This window comes from Dysidea avara, chromosome 9 (genome assembly GCF_963678975.1).
Source record: "Dysidea avara chromosome 9, odDysAvar1.4, whole genome shotgun sequence".
NCBI lineage: Eukaryota > Metazoa > Porifera > Demospongiae > Dictyoceratida > Dysideidae > Dysidea > Dysidea avara.
The window spans coordinates 3,862,128-3,874,528 of NC_089280.1; the positions used below are offsets into that span (position 1 = coordinate 3,862,128).

General features: G+C 39.2%; 1 protein-coding gene across 3 annotated transcripts in view; it reads right to left on the bottom strand.

Moving 5' to 3' along the window:
* LOC136265444 (uncharacterized) overlaps positions 1 to 12,401 on the bottom strand; it is a 34,814-nt gene that overhangs the window by 15,403 nt on the left and 7,010 nt on the right. For 2 of the 3 annotated variants that reach the window (XM_066060294.1, XM_066060295.1), the window contains exon 2: positions 8,091 to 8,189. The gene's annotated coding sequence lies outside the window, so the exon portion shown is untranslated. Of the gene's footprint in view, positions 1 to 8,090; positions 8,190 to 9,864; positions 9,923 to 12,401 lie in introns of all 3 variants that reach the window. The other variant, XM_066060296.1, reaches the window with a different exon arrangement.

Consider the following 12,401-nt stretch of genomic DNA (forward strand, 5'->3'; position numbering starts at 1 on the left):
GTAACTATGCTGTATTCTCTAACCAGGAAGAGGATCCTACCATACGACACTCTAAATTAGCTCTAGATACAAAATCTAATACTACGCAAAGCAAACAGCAAGGCAAAGCTGTTGGCACATCAACATGTCTACCCAGAAACACTAGGACACTACTTAGGATGGCAAATCCTCCTGGGACAGGAGTTACCCTATAGGAGCTTGTTCCATGTCTCACAGGTGAAGGTGTGGGAGTTCCACCAGAACTCATCCAATAATGTGAGACATGGACAGTTAGTAATTGCTCACCAACTTAGCACCAGGTACCCATTTACAGCTGGGTGGACTGAAACAATCTGAGTAGAGATTGCATACAAATGAGACACTTAATTTGTGATGTAATCTCTAATATAACACACAGTAAGCTGCTACCACTAACACTTGGTATTGGACCAAAGCTTATGTATGTATGCAATAACCAAGATGATATTACAAGTATTGTTGTGAACCCAAGGTTTTGGAGAAACTCTGAATGGAGTTGCTTAGCTGTCCTACAATAATGTAAGAGAGATTTAGAACCATCGACTATCCTACAATAGTGTAGGGGAAATTACTGCCAAGGGATTAAATCATTTTTATAGAAATGCAGACAGACAGCTAGACGGTACACTGCTATAATAATAATATTCTACAAAACAAAAACAAGAATCAATCTAGGATGAAGTAGTTTAGGACAGTGATTAGTGATCTTCCTGTTGTAGGAAAATCAGAACAACAACAACACACACCATACAAATCCACACTATATTTATTACATGATGTAGCAGTAGTGTGGCCAGCGATAACAAGGTTAACATCTTGATGGAATTATCCACAACAAGTGTGTGTGCGTGTGTGTGTGTAGAGCTCAGTGCTTTTTAACATCATGTCATTCACGGTGACCCCTGGGGCAATGGCTAAGCTGACAATGATCATGAAGTTGGATTACCACCTGATTGTATCACTTGGCACACACCAACCTGGTGCTGGTGCCTCTATAGATAACATGCAGTTAGGACAGATATAGCTTGGTGGGCTTGTCACAATGTCAGGGGCACATGGTGCTGCTGGAACTCCAATGGGTTCTCTGGTTTCCGTACAGCTGCACCAAGTGAACCAAGTGTGTGACAGTCATCTCTTTGTTCCCTTTTATATTTGATAACCAGTAACTGGACAGCAAAGGGAAAAGCAGTGTGTGTGTACAAGTTTCTTGAAAAAGGAAAGTAATTCAAACCACAGGATAGGGGTTTCTATTTCACAATTGAGTGTACAGCACTGCCTCCATATAAGGACACTTTGGAACTAACCACTTTTGGTAGTGTAGAACAGATGGCTCTAAATTTAAGATTGCTATAGTAACACTGCTACAAATACATACACAATACAGTGTAATCACCTTGTTAGGAGCTAATCAGGACCAGCAAGACTGCTCCATTGGTCCAATGTGAACACAAAATGGCTTACATTCTTCATGGGTTCTGCTCCATTTTCTCAGCACTAGTTCAGTTTTGTGGCAAATACACCTTAAACTTGAAATGATCGGTCCAGTGGTATATACTACTGGTGGAGTAGTAGATGTCTAGGATTAGTTCAGAGTACAAATATGTACCTACATGGACCAGGACCCTGCCACACTATATACAAAGATCAACATGGTCATTATAGGGTCACAATACAAGAGACACACTGAGAGACTTCATAATCTTCTAAGGTTGGTCAAGTGTTGTCATTCTTCCTCATGATCACCAAGATTCAACGACTCAGATTGATACCAAGTATATATCTAGATCTTGAGCAAATCATAAGAGCTATGGATCACACCTCTCAGCAACCGTAATACTCCAAGCCAAAAATGCATATACATATGTGGCTTCCTAGCAATAGAAGCATATGATATAGTATTATTCACGATTGTGACAGAAATATTGAAATATCAGTACCAATTCCAGATGCCACGTTTAGTCACATACTCTCAGGTGTGAAAACTGCCTCTATTGTACAGTTACAGATTAAACTGAAGATCACTCTGATATTTACAGAGTAGAGAAGAGATTTTGGCAAATGTAAAAACGAATAGCTGCTGTTTGATTCAAAGGCACTCAGGCACTCATACTCTCATATTAGATTAAAAGTTACTAACACAAAATCATAACACTTAATTTGTTTCCACTTTATAACTTTTTAAACTCCAATACAGTACACAGCTAAATTCCACTACGTGCTAATTACAACTGAACATTACAGCTGAAACAACTATCGAATACATAGAACCTCGATCTGTATAAATTGTAGGACTAGACCTGTATGGTATATTTGCTGCAGTGTTGATGTTCTCTTCTTTCAGAAAGAAAAATGTAAGGACCAAAATCTTTGTTATTATTATTTTTTCCTACTCACTCACTCACTCACTCACTCACTCACTCACTCACTCACTCACTCACTCACTCACTCACTCACTCACTCACTCACTCACTCACTCACTCGCTCGCTCGCTCGCTCACACACACACACACACACACACAAAAAGTAAACAAAGCCTCTAGCCACAGCTATTGACATCCGGCTGGGATACCTGTGTACCACTCAGTGCACTTGAGTCTTGTGCAAGCAAACCCTCCTGGGGAGGCAGGACTAGTAACCTGCAGGAGGACTCATGTGGATCCTGAAGTTCCACTAAGGACAGTGTTTCCCCAGTTAACACTAGGTACCCATTGATGTTACAGCTGGGTAAGCTACTTCCCCAGCTGACACCAGGTCACCATTATATAGCTGGGTAGACTAAAGCAATGTAAGTAAAATTTCTTGCTCAAGGAAATAACAACACCAACTTGGTATAAAGTGTGTAACTGGGCGTCAGTCCTGTTACCTTGGCTACACACACACACACACACACACACACACACACACACACACACACACACACACACACACACACACACACACACACACACACACACACACACACACACACACACACACACACACACACACACACACACACACACACACACACACACACACACGGACACATGCACACACATAATTGCATGGGAATTTTAGGTATGATGCACAATACTACGTGTAAATTTTAAAGCAATGTATGTAGGAGGCTAAAGAGACATGGTAAGATAGCATGGTAACTCCTAACAACAGCTGACAACAATGGATGTCATGACATGCAACTATCAAATATAATGAAATAATTCACATCATCCTCTTCATAGACAGGTAGGCTATGCAAGGAGGTCATAAGAAGTATTAATGGATGTGTGTTATTATTTGGGGAGCTCCTAGTTGGGCAATGATGATAAAAACTTTTAAAATCACAATCTCAGTGTAACACAATGCCTATACAAACTACAATAAATGCACTCCCTCTGACAATCCTACATGCCAACAGTATCGAATGTTACTATTATTCAAATGAGTTGTACTGAATATGATGGTGGGTGTATGTGCAATGGTACACCCATTATGGAGTACTGTACCTATGTAGGAGGATCAGCTTCTCTGTGTGTGCGTGTGTGTATGTGTGTTTGTATGTGTGCGTGTGTGTTTGTATGTGTGTGTGCGTGCGTGCGTGTGTGTACGTGTGCATGCCTGTGGCCATCATCTGGTAAGGATCGGTCATATTGTTACTAGCACCAATGAACACTACAGTATCTAATGCAGCCAAATTTGGGGTAATACTAACAGTATGAATCAAGTAGTACACAAATCACACATTTGGAGGGATTGGTGACCTTATTAAGCAGGTGGAAAGTTGATTTGTACAAATGGAGAATTTTACAATGTGACTTCAATATATTAGCTAACACAGCAACTTGAATAACTGTACGTATCCCATGGGAAAGTAAACTAGGGAGTTATATTGCAAAAGCATTGCACCATCACAGGGAAGCAGTGACGTGAAGAATAGACATAACAGTGAATGCTTATCAACCAAAATTATGTAGTCTAGTAGCTACATACGTACAAACATTATAAACATGCACACAGAAAACACATTCATGACGCATAAACCCCCAAATCTTAACCACATTGACGCAATGTTACAATTGAGAATATAGTCCAGAATATTGTACTACCATCAGGCCAACTGCTAAGAAGCATAGATACTCATAATCATGACTAGCAAGTCGCCACAGTAAATTACATAGTCTAAACTAGTCACCATTGGGACTATACATCCTGGGCTTAACAGACAGGTGGCTGCTTCAGACAGGCAGAATAGTGTACAAACTAATCACTTAGTATTAGCCTTTTAGAGAGGCAGCCTGGATTGTCACTAAGACAAGTTCCACATTGTGGAACAGTTGTACACAATTCTTGGAGGAAAATTTTTAACAGACCAATGAAGCAGATATCCTTGCACCGCTAACACTAAACTATGAACCCTGGAAATGCATCATCTACACTTCCACATTAATTGAATAAGATTTAGTCTAGCTTGCCACAACTTCAACAGACCGTAACAGACCATAACATCGACTATTCTAAAAAATTCACCATGTGGGTATTTAAAGTCACACTGTCTAGCAAATATACAGACACATTTGTCTTACAAGCCAAAAGTACATATTAGTAGCAGTGTTCTGATCATACTGGTTGGCAGAGACCAGACACTACATGTTTCATAATGACTAGGAGACAAAATTTCTGCAGCACAAGAACAAGTGCATAGAACAGGATCTGGTTTCATTACAAAAATAAACGTGCGTGGGTACATAAGAACTTCCAATACAGTTGTATATGTGAAAATGCTCCCAGACAAGATAATAGACAGCCTACACTGGTTGACGGTGGCACCACAATTTGCAAATGACGACCATATACATACAATTTAATGACCATTTTAAAAACAAACAAAAAAAAGTAGTACTACTACTACTCTGAACCAACAGTAGTACTACTACTCTGAACCAACTGTCAGAAATTCCTGGGCAGTACTCCATACTGATACTTTGAAATGTTATAAATTAAGGATACCTCTTTACATAGGGAGAGAAATCCAGTTTGATACTTTAGAAGGAATCTATTACAGCCATGAATATAATGGCATAGCAAAGCACTACATCGTATACTCCATGAATAATGGTGCAGTTAATGTGCTAGTTCATGGCAACAGTAGCTAGCTAGTGTATAATAAGTGACAGTAGATAGTTCTACTACCGGCTGGTGTAGCTACTGTAGCTGAATGTCATCCTATAGTTTGTGTAGCTGAGCAGTGTCAAGCTTGTGGTAGGTACTGATTAGGACTATGATATGAAACATATAGTGAAAGATAAACATGCCATGTCTTTCCACATGACTAAACTACTGTTATCATTGCTTGTTAGCTTGTGTATGTGTGTGTGTGTGTGTGTGTGTGTGTGTGTGTGTGTGTGTGTTTGTGTGTGTGTGTGTGTTTGTGTGTGTGTGTGTGTTTGTGTGTGTGTGTGTGCGTGAGCGAGTGTGTGTATCCATCTTTCCATGTCTCACACTACAGGTGAACGTTCAGCTTCAGGTGCCCACACCTTCACCTGCGAGATATGATACAGCCTACTGCAAATTACTAGTCTTGCACCAAGAGGATTTGCTTGTGCTGACTAGCAACCCACACTGAGACACCTGAATAGTACAGGTAGGGTGGCTGTGTTAGCAGTAGCTGAAGGCTTTGCTTTGCGTGTGCGTGCGTGTGTGTGGCCGGCCTCCTCATGACGGACACGGTAACACATCACTTGTAGGTAACGGCACCACCCCTGACCCTGCCATGTGGTAGACCATGCAAACCAACAAGAGGGCTTTACATTATACATACACCATCCTTTGCATGAGGTAGACCAAGTCTCTGACTAAGGTCCCTGCAATTGTCTATGGCCTATCCACTCTCCTATGGGTCCTCTCACCTGACCTAACTTTTAAATAAGTATTCCGTGTTCCCTGGTTAGATGAGTTCTCTCTCCTAACCTAAATTCAATGGGAGCATCTCCTGGTTGGGTGAGTGTGTACCTTCCATGGAGGGTTGTGGTGGAGGTGATGATCTCAAGAGGTGTGTATGTGAGACATCATAGTCAAGTGGCTAGAGCATCGGCAAGAGGTATGCCCAGTTATGCCTAATTGTTATCATATTGCTCCAATCTACCCAGCTGTTTAAATGGGGATCTAGTGACCTGGTGTCAACTGGGGAAGAAGACTACCCAGCTGTAACATCAATGGGAGCCTGTTAACCGGAGAAGCAAATGCCAATTGTCCATGTCTTATACATAATAGCACAGTACCTGAAGGCTTTGCTTTTGTGTGTGCACATGCAAGAGTGCTGTGGTGGTTGCATACAGGTATGTAACCATACACCACGTCTCACTCACAATCACACATAACACATATAGCTGCAGATGCACACGCAGCAAGCATAATATATACACACACACCTCATGTGTGTGCTGTATCACACAATATAAATTTGATAACATATCCAATAATACTGACACAATGAATAGCAGAAATGTAACTGACACTAACAGTAATAGTATGTAACATCACTGATGGTGCCACAAGATCCTATTATGATTATGACATCAAAACACAGCTCAATCATACCTGATGGAACATGTAACTTACTGAGAATAAGGAAAACTATTGAATAACAAATAACAGCCTACAATAAACAACGCCCATTGCTGAACAAACAAGAAAACACACGGAAACAGTAATTGTATAGTAGGTCTGATTTCAGGGGTCTAAAAGTGTGTACACTAATACAAATGGGACCATGGACAAGTGTCCTGATTATAAAGGTGTCTTTATTAGTGAGGTGTCCTGATTTCAGGGGTTCTGATTTTCACAAGGTGGCTTTTTTTAGGGTGTACATTTTTATACTTTAAACAGGATGTAGACTGGTGTCCTATAGACCTTCAGCACTTGTGCTGTAAAGCCTTAATAAATAAATAAGGGTTACCACTATACATCACATATGGGGGACTTGAACACAGTAACACCTGTACTATTCTGGTTACCAATATAGAACAAGTGATAATGCATAGACAGGGAAACAGAAGGGTCTCTCTTCTATTGTTATTAGGGACTTATGAGTCGGCTGGTCTAGACAGGTGACCTTATTACAGAATAATATGATTACAAGGGGAATTTTATATTGCTACTAATGACAATGATAATTTGATTAATTAGCACATTTGGCAGTCAACAATACCATGCTCACAACTCTTGCAAAAGGAAAACACCATCTCTAGCCACAGTAAATCTCAGTAACACTTTCAGGATAAAATTCTTCAACTGTAGTATGCATTAGGCAGGTCACTTTGTACACAAATAACACATTATCAAGTTGGCTGGTTTAGACAGGTGACCTTATTACATAGTAACTTTTTCGGTAAACAGGTGACCTTATTTCACAATGACCTGGGTCTCAGAAAACTAAATTGTTCGCAGAACTGGACCGACATACTTCACATGCAGAGATATTCACACCATTAGTATCACATTACATAGCTGAATGGTCATCATCCGGCTAGCAAAAATAATAATAATAAAAATGGCGGGGAATGTGTGACGAGTAGGGTATGCATGCATGCATGCACTATGCTGCTATAGTGTTATTCACTAGTTTACACTACAGTATTGCAGGAGAATGGAGTAGTATATATTATTACAATCACTGCTACTGTTGATTAGGGACAGGCATTGCCCAAAATTATGATGTATGGTAAAAGGGGCACACCTTGGTGAGCTCATTTCTAAGATCATTTTATATATTACAACTAGTACATCCCGATATAATATATCAGTAATATTATTACTGGCTATCCTGTTACTAGTTAAATACAGATGACTTAGACTGCAACCTCTATCCTTGACATTGCATCACTGGCACTTGATTTATGTACGAACATCAACAAAAAGCAACTTACTATAAACCAGATATGCTAACATTGTACAATATCCCTCTAGGGCATAGGAACACAAGTCATACTATGATTGATTTACATTCCAATGGAGTCACACATGTGTTCACACAGGAATTAATGTTATTATTATTAGAACGTGCACACTAAACACACATACAGAACATGACTCACTAATATAATATGGTTGATGATACCAGCATCAGATAGAGTTCTTTAGTAGATGATGTCATAAAGTTGTCACAGTTATGATAATGCAGTTAGCACACAATCCTATAATGTAGCAGTGTCAAAGATCCATCAAAGAGAACACATACAGTGTCAATGTAGTTAGTATTAACTGGATCATGCTATGCTGTACACCACAGTGTTGCAGCCTTATAAAGAGGCGGACTGATTAACTTTAAATGTGTACACAATAAAACTAGCTCCAAGCAGCCGCCTTAGGCCACCTACTGACGTTAGGGCTGTAACAAATACTACATACACTCGGATACTTTTAAGGATTTTGGTATTCACATAGTACATGAGTGCTTATTTCAAAATATCATAATCCATTTTTGCCAGCTCACATATGATGCACTAGTCATCAAGAAAAGACACCACAAAGGCCATGTAGTTTGATTTGTGGAATTTAATACACTTTGCTTGCCACAAACTTTTACGTATTGGCCCCAAAAGGTGATGGTTGACTTGGACAGGTTTCACTATACATACAAAGTAATTCTCTAGTGCATTCATCAGAAATGACCACAAATTTACCAGACACCAAAAATGGCACCACTAATTCAACCTGCAACTGGACCTTATACTCTATTCATTGTAAGACAAGAATCTCCCCTCCAGAGGATAGGTAAATGAACACCCCCTCCAGACAACAAGGAATACAGGATGAACTATTGGAACTACCTGGTACCACAGAGGAAAGGCTAAACAGCAGCAGCAGTGGTAGTGGCTATTATGAAATAAAACAATACCAGTTGGCAGGTGTTACATCACTATATGGCAAGGGTAGTGTGGAACACTGGCCTAAAGAAAACCACTTTCCTCCATACACTGTACATTGAAACGAGCAACTAAGAAAATACAAAACTTGCATACTTTAAGGCTTAACAACCATGTACTGCTTTGTAGTAACTAAGTACAATGTTAGAGTTCATCAGATGACAGAGTAAGTAAAATTTATTACAAGGTACACATACACGTACACGTAGGTACTATTATAACATGAGATTATAAACACGAGGTGTATGGCTCACTTTATATTTTAAAAGTTACAAATTATCTTATCTGTAAGATGATGAGACATGAGAAATATATTTACAAAATAAGAAACCATTCTAAAACATTTTTGTACCTAATATGAGACACAAGGTACACGATTAGCATCAGAGGTACTCTATTTAGTGTGAGGTGATTTTTAAAGAAATGATGAACCCATTCAAACCTCAAAAACATAAGCCACTCATGAGATATTTTGTAAAACTTGAGAAACCTTTCAAACCAAGTTGAGATGCCCTTTTAAATACAAGGCACCTTTTCAATACGAGATGCATTAAAAAATGGAGATATGCTTTACTCAACACAACCCAACATTGTTTCACCATAATACAGTAACTCCTTGAATTAAGGTCACAACAGAAAAAAAAACAAAAAAAACAAAAAAAAAAAACAAGGACAAATATTTTGGTCCCAACAAGTCTAGCTCAATGTGTACCTCTGAGTAAGGAACACCTCTAAACTGCAGCCAATATAGGCCTAAAATTCTAGGTCCCAAAAAGTGTTCATTACAGAGAGGTTAGGAGTGACATTGGGTGGGGTGGGGCCTTGCCATGCAACGTACACCATAAAATTAGACAAGCAACAGCTCTCAAATAGTGTGTTTGTATAGACTGCACTGGCAGTCAAACACTCTTGACACACTCATTCTGTTTCTAAAATCACTAACTTGTAAACAAGAAGTGGTCAAAGATACAACAGAATGCATCAAATTTCTTTTTCCTGCACTGAGAAACAATAACAAAATGAAAACCAAAGGAAACCATGTATACCACACACATACACACTCTAGTGATATTCATTGTACAGTGAAACCTGTCATCTTTGTTAGGCAGGTGGCTGGTGGAATAGTGTATCAACTTCTCACTTGGGGAATTTTAAGTTGGTCTTTTACAGAGGTACTTTTCTATAGACAGCTGCAAAGACAGGTTTCTCTGTATATGTGACTGGACCAGAGTCAATTATTACTGCCTGACATAGGCCATTTGTCAGGCAAATATCATGCACGGCTAACCACAATGGAACCTGCCCGACAAAATGTCAGATCAAAATACAAGGAAGTAGTCCAAGGTTGTATAGTTTTAGTGCATAAGTAAATAGCAAACACAGTAATGATTGTACCATTATACATACTAAGGTTAAGTAAATCTATTGATGTACTCCCCGAATGCCAAATTGTGTAAAGCAGCAGTGTATCAATGTCAGGTAAAGTTTTAGTTTGCCTGACAACTTCACTGGGGTTTTAAAAAATTATAATTGTCTCTAGACTGAACTATGAAAAACAATCCAAATCACACATTAGAAGTTTTGAGATAAACGGTTTTAAAGAATTCAAGCCATTATAACTTTCCACAGATAGCAAACATGCATTATGAAATTTTTCAAGAACACTTCCAGTACTTGCAACTGCTTATAGAGTTTCTTGCCAAATAAGAGACGTTATGAGACGTTTCATATAAGAGACGCTCTTACAAGTTGGATGAGTGAAGTAGTATCATGGCTCACAGAGGGGTGGTGGTGGTGGGTATGAGATAGGATTCAAAATGGATGATAGAAGTCCAGACATTAGATTACAGGGCTATGCTGGCTTGTTGTGTAGCAAAATCAACACAGAAAATGTTAGTACAACCATCCACCAGTACACCCATCCACCAGTACACCACTGATTATTGTCAAGCTAAGTCCCAGAAACTGCCATTTGAGCTTGCCACATCACCCAGAAAATATGTCTCTTAAAACCAGCCTTGAGTAGTTTGAGTAATTACTGCCGAGGGTCAAAACCAATAGTATGGTAGTCCACTGGTGGCATCAGTTATTTGCCTGATGGGCAATTTGGATCGGTTTTGTAAAATCTGGTCACAAACTACACAGTACGGCCAGGATGGCAAGAAACACTGACTGACCACAGTTGCAAGGCTAGAGGCCAGACGAAGTAGTACATGGCCGACTCACTGGTGGGATGTGGTTGCAATGAATGTTTGCCTTCTGCACTTTGCTATTCCTTTTATCTTCACTTAAATGGTTGTCTTCTCTTTGTGCTAGGAACTTAAAACAATTGTACATAACATATAGGCTGTCTGTCTTGTAAACTTAAGCATTACATAGAGTATACACAAAGATACGTAAGATCCCATAGCTTTAGAAAACAACAAGTCTGAGATGAAGTCATTTATATCAGTCATGTACCACCAATAGCAGGGCAAGGATACCATACGAGATGACGAAAGAAAAATTCAACAAATTTGATGAATCGGTTACATTTGTCAAACATCAATAAAGATAAAGCCAGTGTTTAGATCTGTGACTTCTTAAGCAATTAACACTTAAGTACAAGACCCATCCATCATGATGTTACCCAACTGTGTAAGGACAAACTCACACAACAGTTGGTACTGAAAGAGAAGCAGTGCCACTACAAACTTTTCGTATGACAATTTCTACCACTGTGTAAAATCTTTAAAATTTTGGTGTTAACAATATCCATGTTAGTGAATGAACAGAATCCTCCTACCTGCAAATGTTGAGTTTGGCTGTTTTCTTGAGATACTTTGCAAACACGTTAGTATAACAATACTGCAAATTTTTTGGAAAAAATAGTCGACAAAGACAGTGACCTTGTTGTATAAGGTTACACAGAAAGTACAGGCTACACTCTACTGGCAATTAGACACCTCTCCCTTAGTAAGTAGGTACGATGCAATATGATGCAGCGATAATAATCCCAACAAGTACCACTAATTCCATAGTGGAAATATTAAATAAGCAACCACAGGAAACTATGTCCATTACACAATGATACACATCCACTATGTTATGATATTCATGGTAGAATGGTCAGGATAAGAGTCACAATGGGATCATCCACTAATGGAATCACTACAAGGAAAACATGAGCAGTTGTGTAAACAATCAACACACACTCTGGGTGCTAATTGAGTTTCTAACTCTTACAATGCTAGGGATCCTTTTCTTGAGAAAATGCAATCCTGTAATTGGTGATGATATATCATGTCAGTGTAAACAATATCATGAGTACCTCTCTATAAGGGACCAAGTGGAACCTGCATTCAGCAACCACTCCCATATATAGTAACACCACATGGTAACTATACTGTATTCTCTGACCAGGAAGAGGATCCTACTATACGACACTCTAAAGGACAACATCTAATACTACGCAATGCAAAGGGCAAAGCAAAGCCTTTG